The 15237-nt window shown below is 35.2% G+C and overlaps 1 protein-coding gene across 2 annotated transcripts in view; it reads right to left on the bottom strand.

The window, feature by feature from the left end:
* Positions 1-15237, bottom strand: part of LOC106879468 (synaptotagmin-1) — a 463106-nt gene that overhangs the window by 247873 nt on the left and 199996 nt on the right. The window lies entirely within an intron of this gene.

The raw sequence follows: 15237 nt of genomic DNA, 5'->3' as shown, positions 1-15237 counted from the left end.
ACAAATTATTCGTTGCTTAGATACAAAACTTTAAATTTACATTAAAAGAGAAAACGAGGTGAAGTGGAAACCCTAGTATTTTCAAGAGCAACAACCGGAATAAATTAAATCCTGGTTCCTAAACCTGGAGTTGAACGGTGAATATTAAAGCCGTAATTTATTCATTTATTTCTAATCTCTTTTGTGCTAGTGAAATGTTTCGTTTTTGTTGTATTTGTTGTTTGAGTACTTCTACTATTACGGAAACACACGAACCCAGCGCTATTAAGAAGTGAAAATCTCCTAACTCGCAAATGCGTATATGTATAATTTATACGCAAAGTAGGTGCTGAAAAGTTCCCGGCCTTAAGGAACTTAAAGGCCTAGCTGGAGGCTCAAACTTCTGAGTTCTTTTACAGGGCGTAGAACATCTGAAGGGCCACTGCAATAAGTGTGTGAATCTGAAAGGGGATTATATGTTGAATAAAATCATTAGTAACGGATCCTCCTGCATTTTCTGTTGCCCAAAGCCAAGAACTTTTCAGAACGTCATCGTAGTTGAGTGATCTTTATACACTTTACAAAGTAAGGTGACAAAATCCATCTAGAAGGAATTCAAACTTGCACGTAGAATATTTTTACCAACATTTCACGTTTACTTTGTGGCATTCGCTTATTACTCAAATAATATCATCTTTTGAAGAGGAAGAAAAAAAAAACTACAAACGTAAAAATCTTGGTGAACGAAAATATTTCATGTTGTTTATATTATTTGATGAAGTCAGAAAGACCTCACTGAACACAGAAGGCAGTATTGTAAACAATAGTCTCCAGAAGCTTGCCACATGCTCCTTTACGTTTTCTTTTGGCATAAGCGACATACAGTACAATGTTTCTCTTCCTTAGATTCATCTCGTCGGGTTGGGGGAGTAAAATTCAACACTGGAGTGATTCATATGCAGAACCGAGATAAACAAGGGTAGCTGTATGTTAAGAAGTTTGCTTCCCAACCACATGACTCTGGTTTCAGTCCCATTGGGTGGCACCTTCGGCAAGTGGCTTCGATTATAGCCTTCGGACAACCAAAGCCCTGTGAGTGAATCTTGTAGAGGAAAACTGAAGGAATCCCATAATATATGTATATATAGGTGTGTGTGTGTGTGTGTGTGTGTGTGTGTGTGTGTGTGTATGTGTGTGTGTGTGTGTGTGTGTTTGTATGTGTGCGTGTATGTATGTGTGCGCGGGCGTGTGCGCGCGCGTGCGTGTACGTGCGTGTGTGTGGGTGTAAGTATGCATGTATTTATAGATATGTCTGTGTCAGTGCTCCCTCAACCACTGCTTGACAACCGGTGTTGATGTGTTTACGTCCCCGTAACTTAGTGATTCGGCGTAAGGAACTGATGGAATAAATATCAAACTTTTTAAAAAAGAATAAGCACTAAAGTCCATTAGTTTCACTAAAATTCTTCTTCAAGGTGCTACCCCAGCATGACCGCAATTTAATTACTGGAACAGGTAAAAGATGAAAGATATCAGGTAAAGGGACACTTTAAGTGCACCGATGTTTTTGATATGGAGAGTTAAGTCATGCATAACTAAGGAAAACTTACAAAATACATATTGAAACCCACACGGCTGGAACTCTTACCATCGATTACGACGGTAAGGGTTCCAGTTGACAGATAGTGGCGTGGAGAGACAACTGACCACGACAACGAAAGCAAGAGAGGGGGAAAAAGTACCGTCCGACAGTGTACTCGTTTCCTCGCGCCCACCACTAACGCGTCCTCTCTCTTTTGTCTCTTTCTTCTGTCTTGGCCACTGTGGCCACCAACGCCGCCATCAGTTGGCGTTCGTTCTGTGGATCGCCGTGCGAGTATTCGTGCCCACCGATGGAGCGCTTTTGCACACAAATGATTATAAACAAGAATACAAATCTCCCCAAAATAATAATGGATCTAGTGCTTCAGACACTGGAGTATCTTTGGAGGTTTACAAATATCGGTGGCGGAGAGTTTGGTACTGAGTAGCATTTTACTGAACGTGCAAGTCTGGCAAGTCTGTATTCTCTCTCTCTCTCTCTCTCTCTCTCTCTCTCTCTCTCTCTCTCTCTCTTGTATTTCCCCTTCTTGATTTTCTCCAGCAACAGGAACGAAGAAAGTTGATGTACTTTTGTGTACCTTCTAAAACTCAATTAAAACGGGTCTTACTCGATGTGTAGGCCAATATTTTTTCCATTGAAAAAAAAAAAAAAATTAAATATATTATTGTCTAAAATTCTAGCTTTCTGAGATGAGAAATCTATATGTTGTCTCCTGTCTATATTTGTCGGTTTGGTTTTCCCATCTTGATTGTTGCTTTCTCTACGTTTCGGCTGTTGTGCTCTCCAGCCCTCTTCAGGTGTTGAAATAGGTTGTTGTATCGGAATTTCTTGTATCTGTATTTCGATACAACAACCGAGTTCAATGCAAGACACCTGAAGAAGGCTGGGGCGTACAGCTGCAGAAACATTGTGAAAGCAACTATCAAAAAAAAGGACACCAGCTTGATTAATATAAACAAAATAAATAACGTTGCTATCTGCCTGTTTTTTGGAACTGAGGTTTAAGCCACGATCCATATCCATTAATACACTTCTGTCATAGTACGCCGAGGAATGCGATACAAGACTGACAATCAGGGACATGGCCAATAATTAAACCTACTTCTTTGTCGCCTTTGTGATGTAATAAGTGCTGCTTGTCAGAGCCGAAGTGACGAGGAACGAAATTTGGTCGAATGCGGGGATATTGACATGCAAGTCTTTATGAACCTACAAAACCACAGTTCATAGGTACAGGAATATAATTCCGTGAAATTAGTAGTGCGGGGTAGAAGGCCCAACTTGTGGCTAAAATACATGAAGGTTTTTAATTTTGCGGGTTTAAAAAATTAAGAATAACAGTATCAACAACAGAAACAGAAGCTGCATTTTGAGTAAGTACCACCAGTGGAAACTTCGGAATTGATGGAGAAGCAGGGCCGTCGTTAAACCCCTGCAACCCCTCAGCAACTGAGGGGCCCCATGTTAAGATCAAATTACATACATGGGCTGTTTACTTTGGTTAAGATGTTAATTGAAAATTTCAAGTCAGACGAGGAAAAAAATATGAGGGTGTACCGTAAATAACTTTAAAAGAAACAAAAAAAGTAAATGAAAAAAGCTTTTCAACGAATTCCCTAGGGAGATAAAAGAAAAAACGAAAGAATTTCAAAGCAATGAAAATAAGAACAATTTCAAGAGAAAAGACAAGAAAAAGAAGCAATAGTGATGAAAGGTGGGGATGTATACTTATACATACAAACATACACTCACAGGCATTCGTATACACATTCATATATATACACACACACACATATATACGTCTGGCTTTTATCTGTTTCGGTCTTCCAAGTCCATTCACAAGGCTTTGGCCAGCTCAAAGAAAGAAAGAGAGGGAGAGAGAGAGAGAGAGAGAGAGAGAGAGAGAGAGAGAGAGAGAGAGAGAGAGAGAGATAGACGTGTACCAAACACATACATTTCTCTTAGTCTTTCTGTCTCTCCCTCTTTCTTTATTCATTTCTCTCTCTCTCTTTCTGTATATATATATATATATATATATATATATATATATATATATATATATATATATATATATATATATATATATATATATACATACATATATATATATGGCGTTGTTAATTGACGTTGTTGAAAAGCTGGTCACTTTTTACACAGAACAGTGGCCTTTGACCTCCTAAGGCAATAAACACTGGAGACAAAATTCTTTCCGTAACAAAAACAAGGCGTGTGCGTGTGAACGCGCAAGCGCACACACAGACGTTTGTGTGTGTACGTATGTGTGTATATCTATCTACAGAGGGGTAGAAAAAAGATATACCGTTAGTGTCTTTTTATGTGTTGTATCTTAAAATCACCACAGCAGACTCTGATGTGATGATTCTAAAATACAACAAGCTGTAAGGGAGTACGTTTGAATTTTGCAGATAATAAAGGTGCGTAGATTATGAATTTTGACTGAAGAGATGGGACCTCGAAACAAAAAGTTGCAGTGAGCCTCTAAAAGTTATGCGACGGCTCTGTGGAGAAGATAAACCATTTTCCTTATCAAAGAGTTGATCAAGAAGAAGGGAGATCTGTTCTGCCTCTATCTCTGTTAAGGTTAAGGTAACAGTGAAGCTGAGATGTACTCTCATTATAAACTATAGCATTAAGCCTGATCCCTATGATATTAACTAACCAAATACAACACCACGCTATCATTTTTCAATAAGATGGGCGTAATGATAACAAAAACATTCCAAACTTACGGAGAGAGCTTAAAAGCAATAAAGTGAAACCGATCCTCAAAGCAGTGAAATGAACCAGAAAACAACTGTTATGCCTCAAGCTACTGCTATCTAGCACCTTTGGATGATCGCTACTCAACCGCTACACAACTGCTACCCGACTGCTACTCAACACTCGACTGCTACTCAACACTCGACTGCTACTCAACACTCGACTGCTACTCAACACTCGACTGCTACTCAACACTCGACTGCTACTCAACTGCTACTCAACACTCGACTACTACTCAACACTCGACTGCTACTCAACACTCGACTACTACTCAACTGCTACTCAACACTCGACTGCTACTCAACACTCGACTACTACTCAACTGCTACTCAACACTAGACTACTACTCAACTGCTACTCAACACTCGACTACTACTCAACACTCGACTGCTACTCAACACTCGACTACTACTCAACTGCTACTCAACACTCGACTACTACTCAACTGCTACTCAACACTCGACTACTACTCAACTGCTACACAGCTGCTACTCAACACTCCTACCACGGCCAGACTATCTCTATTTATATGTCTTCGGAGTCCTACTTCTTCGCCTGGGGGCGTCGACACAACAACAACAATGACTTCCTTCCTCTGAAGACGAGGAGAGATACAGACGACGAGGAAGACAGTGAATTGAAAATTTGTATCCTTTGAAAAATCAAACAAAATCTCAGACAGATTCAAGCATTTGTAGTGCAACGTGAATTATGTGGATGAGTTAATTACCGAATAGAGCTCAATTATAGGAGAAACTAACAATACAGACTCTTATTGAAAACAATTTATCATTCTACTGAACTAAAAGAGGAAATAGGTTGTTCCCCATCTCACTCGTCTATGGGTGTTGCTGTTGTTGTTGTTCTTCTTCTTCTTGGTGGTGATGGTGATGGTGTTATTCAAAAGCTACGGCATCTTATTTGGCAGGGATGTTTTTTGCTGAATCGGGGATGGCCCTTTTTGTAGGTTCGATTATGAGTCTCAATTTCAATATCCTAGAGCCTCTAATTGAGCAGTTTGTGTATTGTACCACGTGCAACAATTGCGACATAAATAATTGTTCCCTTTGTCTTCATCTATCATCTCTTTGGCGACATCCTGATATTTCTCAATCTTCTTTATTTCTTTGATATCCACTTTATTATCATATGGTTTTGCAAAATCTTACACTGTCTTTGTCTTTGTTTTTGTTCCTCACGATTGCATTTGATCTGCTTCTTTTAATAGCACAGTCAATTTTTATAGACACATCTCATAAAATCCTGAATAATAAATGGATCGTGTTCATGCCACTTTTCTTTCACTGATTCCACGCTGTCAGTTAACCTCTCAGTACACTCTATTAACGACACTGTCATACCTGCGCAAATACTCTTTTTACGCTAGTTTACTGCACACATTGAAGTAATAGTTAATACATTCGTCTCCTTTTCCATAGATACTGCGTATTATCAATCTTTGTCTTTAAGTTCTTTAGCATGTCTTGTTTCAGGGAGGTTATAAGTAATGAAACACTTGAGAAGCCTTGGTTCATAAACTTATAAAACTCTAATTACGCATATTAAATTTTGACATTCAGTCTAGCTAATACAGATAATCATGTCACGGCAAAACAGTACAATAAATAAAAAAAAAAACACAAAAATAAAATACATAACTAATTGTACTAAAAATAATGATAATTGCTTTATATTCAACAATTAATAGAAGAAAATGTTCTAATTACTCAAATGTCATTCGGCAGACTGACACGACAATATGAACAACCAGAAAGGTAGTAGCGACTGCTACATGTTTCCAAATATTTGGTCTGTTCATATCGCAGGTTTTTGAAAAACAAACTACTTTGAATATAAATGAACAGATGGAATTTTTGGATCTATCAGTTATAAGAAAAATAAACTCACCAGCACTGGTTTCGAAGTGGTGGTGTGGGATACACACACACACACACACACACACACACATGCATACACGACGAGCTTCTTTCAGTTTCCGCCTACCAAATCCACTCACAAGGTTTGGCCGGCCGAGGCTATAGTAGAAAACACTTTGCCCAAAATGTCTCGCAGTGGGACTGAGTCCAGAACCATCTGATTGAGAAGCAAATTTCTTACACTTAGCCACGCCTGAACTATCTTTTCTTTGTTTGTAACCCCTAGTGATCTCGTATATTTTAATGTCTTCGATCGTTTTTGAGTAATAAAAGAGATTTATTTTTCATATCTACCATAGCGCGTTGCTAGAGTTGTCATTACAATACCAACTATTCACTTCCCCTGACCAAAGGTGGCACTCTTTTCAAGTCTGGAAAATTTTGCGGAGACTCCTTGCATTGCCAAGTAATGTTGTATTGTATATATACTCCATTTTCATTTCTATAATTTCCATTCAATTTATTTAATTTTTTGTCTTGTTTGCTCACACTATCCAGGGCACCAACATTTATTTTAACAATATACACTTTTTTTTTTTACCACAGCGTCTTGATTTCTTTCGTGACCTTGTTATCCCGTCAGTCGTTTTTCATTTCGACGATTCTACTGTCGCCAGGGCAAGCGGTATCTATGATGAGGCGCGATCTTTCTCCCTTGTCTACCTCTACAATATCAGGTTGCCAATGTTTGATTCTATGATCAAATTGGATCATGTAGTCCCAAATGTACGATGAAAAAGATTCCAAATGATCAACAAGTAACAAGTATTTTTAAACTTCATCATTCATTTGTATATTTTCTGTGAAAAATAATAAATGCCACAAAGAGCCGGTACACAGGTTAGTCGTTCATCTCAGATCTCGCATAAGTGGCAGATGCTTCAAGCAGTAGATTGGGAGATTTCTTTTAAATATGGACCAGGTAGATCAATCTCAACAATAGTGAGGATTTAAAGAAAGAAATTAGTTTCGCTTACACGTATGCAGACTGATACGGAGAAATTGTAACATACACTTGTACAAATTTACATCAATGTTTGAGGCATCAGTATTTACAATATAGATATGCATATATATGCATTGCCATGTGTATATCACACATAATAATTATACTCATACAATATCGTGAACATATCTTTAGAAATACAATCACATATAAATGCATACCAACGCATCGTGCATGAAAATAGGCCAGCAATGGCATGTTCATCCACGCGTTTAAATACAATAATTTAGTCTTGAAAATGTGGAAGTTATCTCAAAGCGTGACGATGCATTTATGTACTATATGCATGTCGGAATATGCTCGGATACACACGCTTACTCAGATGGCTTCATGAACTTAATAACATACCAAGACATCTACACATGTTATACATTTCTGTCCATATATTTGTAACTACATGCACCTGTATGTATGTATACATACATTTCTGTCCATATATTTGTATGTATGTATGTATGTATGTATTTATGTATGTATGTATGTATGTATGTATGTATGTATAAAGAGAGATAGGGAGAAAGATGACTGTGTAAAGATCCTCAGATTTCTTTGCACATGTATCACTCCAGCTACTCTGTGAAGGCCCCACGGAAGTCCTACAAAGTGAATGTGTACAGAAAACTTGTCACAGCCTCCTTCGTCTGCTGCAGCTAGGGGAACAAACGACATTCACAGGGAGCAAGATCTAGACTTTAAAAAGGATGAGGGACAATTTTGCTGCCCATTTCTGACACAAAGTTGGCTACCAGGATGGGATTGTGGACTGGTACAGTGTCTTGGTGCAGGTACTCTGGCCTTCTGAGACGAAATCTCTTCCTGGACTCCTTCAGATCCTCAACAAAATATTCTTTGTTGACCGTGTGGTCAGAGGAAAACTAGTGGATGTAAACGATGTCCTTGCTATAGAAAATGGGGGTCATCATAAGCTTCCCGGTGGACTTGCTTGCCTGACCTCTTCTGCAAGTGAAAACTAGATATTCAGCTCGCTAAAGTTAATCCATAAGCCGCATAGAACATTTCATGAGTTTCAGTTGCGTTTTTGCCCAATTTTAACATAAGATGTTATTGCATAGCGAGCTTCGAAATGGTCTGCAAGTAAGCTTATTCGATATATACTAATGATATACTATAATTACAATAATTTAGGACAGTTATGACTGCCTCTTAATCTCAAAACTTCTGGAATGCAACTCGTATATGGATATATATATATGCAGATAGAGAGAAAGATGGATAAATAGATAGATTGATAGATAGATAGAGAAAGAGAGAGAGAGAGAGAGAGAGAGAGAGAGAGAGAGAGAGAGAGACGGAGAGAAAGAGAGAAGAGAGAGAGAGAGAGAGAGAGAGAGAGAGAGAGAGAGAGAGATGGATATGTATATATATATATTAAGATGATGGATAGATAAATAGATAGATAGAGATAGAGAGATAGAGAGGGAGAGATAGAGAGGGAGAGAGACAGACAGATAGACAGATAGACAGGCAGGATTCCGTGTATTTACAGTCTCGCTTAGACATGTTCACGCTTAAAACATCGGGACACCAGATAAGCTATAGCTTTGATACTGCCCAGGTAGACGCTCATCACAGATGGCAATAAAATATGAAGTATAAAGATGGTATTACTGCGATAAACAATGAAGTACTAAGAACTAAAATGAAATAAAAAATAAGAACAAAGATTACACGAATTAGGAAAGGTAAGAAAAGTAATGTGTAGGGTGCAAAGAGTAGTGATTTATCGTGGAATTGTGACATGAATACATTAAAGGATCGACGGTGAAATTATTTATAAAATTACTAAAACGGTTGTGATAATTACTAAAAGAATGTGCCAGGCATAAGAGACGAGTAGATTCATACAACGTGTCTAATATTGACTCGAATATCAAGAAATATTAAATCGGAGTGTAAGAAGAGAATACTAATTTTGTACATCTTTCAAAGGAGTTAGGAAGCATGGATAGTGAACTGGGTCTTTTTTATATACATGTACTGCTGACTAGGAAATTTATCGATAAACCTCTGGTGAGATTCAAGAACCAGATCACCGAATTCAATTTATTTGAAAGAAATAGAACAATCTCCAGTGCTTAGAAGTTTCTAATTGCAACTGGTCCACTGGATAGCCAGTGTTGGATTAACCATTAAGCATAATAAGCACATGCTTAGGGTATCAATCGAGTGGGGCACCACAGAAAAGGTAAATAGTTTACGGCACAAAAAGAATCACTTTCAACTTTCTAAAATAATAGTCGAAGTGGTTTATTCGATCGAAAGTATAATATCAGTGTTCATGGTTTCATAGTGAGGATCTTATCAGAGACTTTGCAATAAAAAATAACGTAGAAATCTTTCCAAATATAAGTAAAGTGGAAGTATCCAAAAATAAGGTTTACGTTCCATCTTTTACCTGTTTCAATCATTAGACTGCGGCCATACTGGAACACCGCCTTGAAGGGTTTTAGTCGAACAGATCGACCCTAGAACTTATTTCTTAAACCCAGTACTTTTTCTATCTGCTTATGTCCCTGCTAAGTTACGGTGTCGTAAACTCACCAACACCGGTTTTCAAACGGTGAGTGGGGTACAAATACACACAAAGACACATACATACACACACACACACATACACACACACACACACACACACACACACGCGCACATATATATATATATATATATATATATATATATATATATATATTTATATATATATATATATATTTACATGAATATATATATATATAAATATATATTTACATATATGAATATATATATATATATATATATATATATATATATATATTTAGAAGAATATATATATATATAAATATATATTTACATATATGAATATATATATATATATATATATATATATATATATATATATATATATATATCTTTCAGTTTCTACCAAATCAACTCAGAAGGTTTTTGTTTTGTTTTGGAAAATAAAAATTTATTTTATTGCTCATTATTGTTTATATTTTGAATTACATACATTGGTGTTGGCACCAAAACATTTTTGCTACTTAAGTTTTTTTATGGGACGTAATCCGGCCCTGTTGGTAGTGAACACTGTTTGAAGATCGCAAATGACTATGACTGCATTTATCGCTAAAATACCTCTTAATAAGAAGAAAACACGTACGTAAAAGAAATACTTCACTACAAATACAAGCAAAAAGTGTGTAACCGAAACATTTCTCTGTGAAGGGGAGATACTAACAGAAGAGTAGTGACTAGAGGGAGGAGAAATGGTGGAAGTAAGACAAGAGAAGTGGATGAAAAAAATGAAGTGAAGAGGAAAAAGGTATAAATACAGACGAGTGTATTCTTGTATGTTTACACATTTATAATTGGTAGGCATTTGTGGCACAAGGCGTATCACACTTTTCTCAACTCTGCCATCCTTGTTGAAATAATTTGTGGAAACTTAATATTAAATTTCGTTGCTGTTGTTTCAAGTGATAATATTGGGAATACAAAATTTTATGAACACAATCTCCTTTGACATTATCGAAAAAAAAAAAAAAATTCTCTCCAATACTTTTCTATGGCATAACAAAAGAATAGAATATCTATCATTTTCTATTTTAAAGAGATTTTAATCGCTCTAATACAAACATAGGCATACAAACATATAGTATAATATATATATACATATAGGAATATATCTCTATTCATGTATTTGCTTTATCATTTTTCCTTTACAATAATAGTTAAAAGCAAAATGATATAAGTAAATATATAAAAGAACCGAAAAAAAAAAAAGAATTATAAAGTCAATCTTATGAACAACACCCAATTTTCCGGTGAATTTTAAAAGCGTTGGGAAAACAAAACAGTGAATAGAGGAAAAGAAATTACGTTATATCGAATTAGCAATATATCGAGAGCTATGAATTGATAATCCATTGATGTTAACACAATTCGTTATTGATCTTGTTCTATTTTTGCCTTTTGTCTTTTAGTGGTGGTGGCGGTGGTGGTTTTGGCGGTGGTGATGGTGGTGGTGTGAATCTAAAGTGTTTCAGATGTAATGAAACCAACTTGGAGATATTTAACAGAGATGATAAAATGATAATATTCTTTAGAAGGGTCTGTAATATAAAAAAAAGAAATGACACCAGTTGTTCCTGTGTACACGTTATCTGATATAAGTATTTCTATTCATCTTGCAGGCTTCTGAAAAGGAATGGACATCACAACTAACATTTCTTGCATTTTGTTATTACTGTTGTTCAACACAGATCAGTCCTGATCAAAAGAATTCTAGCAATAACCATTTCATCTACTTTTTTGAGAATGTTATCTGTTATGACCTTTTCCTTTTCGTTAAATAGTATACATTGATTTAATGGAAATTTAATTGCTTTTTTTTTTTGGTTAGTACTGGGATAGAAGCTGCTTTGTTGGCTTTTCATCTCGTAGAAATATTAAATAATGTGCTAAATATTATGGGGATACCTGAGAAAACCATTTTTTAATACTTTTGCTCAGTTGTATAATTTATGATAGGGATTAGATAGTTTTTGTTACAGAAGAGAGACACCGCTTGCGCTACTGGAATATAACAATACTATTATGTAATATTCAGGTAGAAAGTATGTGATTTTTACAGAAATAATATGGTCACTTAAACTTTTAGAAATAGATCTGCCTTAAATAGCCCAAACTCCATTAAATAATAGTCCCACCGTCTTAAGAAAAGGAAGAATACCTTAGATTATATTATTCTAAAGGCAGGATGGATACAGCTGAAATGTTTTTAATTATAGATCCGATTGCTCTAGGTTACGCTGAGGTTAAAAAAACAACAGAAATAACAAAGTATAGTATAGCATGTAATGTCTATTCGTTTCAAGATCATCAATGGACTAACGGCATTGCTTTCAGCTTATATCTAATTTGCGACACCCACTTCTTTACATCAAGGAAGCTTAAAACGATAGTAAAAGCAACCTCTTTGGCAACAATATTTGTTTCTTATCTAATTTCTGAGATTTTTACGATTTCAGAAAGTGTTATAGTCATGTCTATGCATTTCTGCAAAACAATAATTTACATGACGCTAAAATTTGAGATATTTTTGGTCACGCAACAAAGTTTATACATCACTTCCGTAACTTATTGTTTCTTTTTTCTGCGTTTTTTATTTTCTTTGATACGCTACACAACATGAGATTGAACTACACTAATACAGCATATTTATACATATATTACACTACACTCTTCTCTACTTAAACCGCACGTTTCATTTCTCGCAAACAAACAATTCAGCTTAGGCAGCTGCACAAAATGGGATTTCCTACCTCATAAATACAATGCTCTCTCGGTCTAAAAGTATTCAGAGAAACGTTTTCCATTCCAACACCATTCCTTTAATTTTATGCCTAGTCCTTCTACATAAGCATTTTCAGGCAACTTATACTGAAGGATTTTTAAAAGTAGCCTTAGCAATATTACTAACTGATGTTCTTTCAAGATGGAAATACATATTTCTAGCAAGTCAAGTATTATACTCTATACCGTTCCTGTGGAAGGACTGAAACGTGATCTTGAAACGTGATAAATACCATAGAATCGATCCTTTATGAAATCGAAATTACCTCAACCATGCTAAATCAACAAATTCAGAATGAAAATATTCCAAACAATAGGTAATAGTAGAAAGTACGTTCACGTAAAATCTTTATAAGTACAAGGCAGTTTTCAGTTCAGAACAGGGAAAACTGGTCCGTCACATTTGGAGATTGAAAGAAATTAGCACAGAATACGATACATTGTTAAGAAGTTTAAAAAGATCCAGCTATAAATATATATTTAGACGAATCTGTAAATCTGTGTAAGCATGTCTCTCTACAAGTGAGCCTGTATGAACATGTACATTCATAGAGTTTCAGTCTTTCATATATAAGAAAGGATAAATGGCATAAATGAGTACTTCTGCATATAACATCGTGTTGTAGTATTCCAACTAACACGTTTTCGGTTCCAAGGTCAGTGAATTGTGGTGAATTATCACTGCAGTTATATCAATTATTCTCTCTCTCTCTCTCTCTCTCTCTCTCTCTCTCTCTCTCTCTCTCTCTCTCTCTCTGTATATATATATATATATATATATATATATATATATACACGCGTGCACACATACAGAAAGAGAGATTGGTTTATTGAATGCTCATTAACGACGTAAAAATACATGTGCAGTCTAAAATTAGCGGAGTAATTTTTGATGCATGATCCTTTCCACATACAACAGCATAATACTTATCTTAACAAAATACCTACCCTGTTTTACACTGGATGTCTCCCAAAGTAATCAATCTCATTCACATCGCATTTCTTGAACTAAACTAGATATCTTTCATGAATATTTACCGCACACAATTCATAGTTAAACATATAAACAGTCTACATCTGGGGTTAATGTTATAGAATTAACTAATCCTTAGTATGAGTATAACAATTGCACCCCTCTGCCAAAACATGTATAATCTCAGTATAATCTCAAGCTCAAATTCACGGCTTACATATCAGACCGTGGTGGGAGGAGCATGCTGGGTCTTTCGTCCTGTAGTGGACTGGAAATGGACAATCTAATCCAATACTATATATATATATATATATATATATATATATGTATATATATATATATATATATATATATATATATATATGTGTATATGCGAGTAAAAATAAATACAAAAAAGGTGTTTTTTTTGTATGATTGTGTATAGAGGAATATATTATTTTGTTTAAAAGAGTTCCAACACTGTCTGCTTTTTATGTTTTATTTATATTCCTGCAGAACTAATGTGGGGTGTAGAATATGGAATATACAATATATAATATAATATACAATATATAATATAAAATAAAATAACATAAAAATGGATGGCACCATGAAAGAAAGTATTGAATGTAGATGAAATATTGAGTGTTCAATATAAAGGATCAAATATATAAATATATAAATATAAATATAAATATATAAAGGCGACTCGAGATTCAGGGCTATTTCCCTTCGTCATGGCCGGTATGACAGACTTTAACAGACTTTACATATATATATATATATATATATATATATATATATATATATATATATATATATATATATATATACAGAGAGAGAGAAAGAGGGAGAGAGAAGTGTTGGGGAAGACATACATGCATGCAATACTCACATATAAAGACACACCGAAAACGTGTAGCGCAGAAAACTTCTACAGTTTTGAAAGCCCTTATTTTTTTTTCTAAAGGAAATAGGTATTAGGTCCAGCAGTGCAGCGAATTATGAACTTCTAGTTATAAGTTACATTACGTCAAGTTCTGAAAATCTCGCTAACATTGGCATCACTAATCCATTAGGAGTCGAAAATAAATCCTAGTTAAGTAATTGGGTCAATTCAATCAACTGCTTCTCTCTTAAAATATGTATATGGCCTTACGCCAGAATGAAATAAAAAAAGAATCATTATTTACTAGAGCGGAATATTCTGTGAATTATACTATCTCAATCAATGGATAAATTCATTATAGGTTATATTGTCGAGTCACCGAATTAGAAAAAAGCAAAACTGTTCGTGCAACTATATTTACTTGATTTATTTCTCTTTTCTTATTGTAAATCTTGTTATAAAAGTAAGAGTTAGTCAAATTAATCCATAATCTTGTTTTACATTCTTTTATTTCAGAAACGTTGTTTTATGAGCTGAATAACAAATCGGTGGCTGCAGACAACATATATAACAGATATTTTATTGGGGCGATATAGCTTCTATCGACCAACTACATGGAAAATATAAACAGTGGATTGTGGTGGTGGTGGGGGGGGGGGTAAAGACAGAAAACAAGAAATTAAAGAAAAAAATAGAGAAATAAAAAAAGCAAAATATTTAAGATACATGCAAGAAGAG

This window comes from Octopus bimaculoides, chromosome 1 (assembly GCF_046866305.1).
Source record: "Octopus bimaculoides isolate indiv1 chromosome 1, ASM4686630v1, whole genome shotgun sequence".
NCBI lineage: Eukaryota > Metazoa > Mollusca > Cephalopoda > Octopoda > Octopodidae > Octopus > Octopus bimaculoides.
This window is presented reverse-complemented; position numbering and strand designations above follow the sequence as displayed.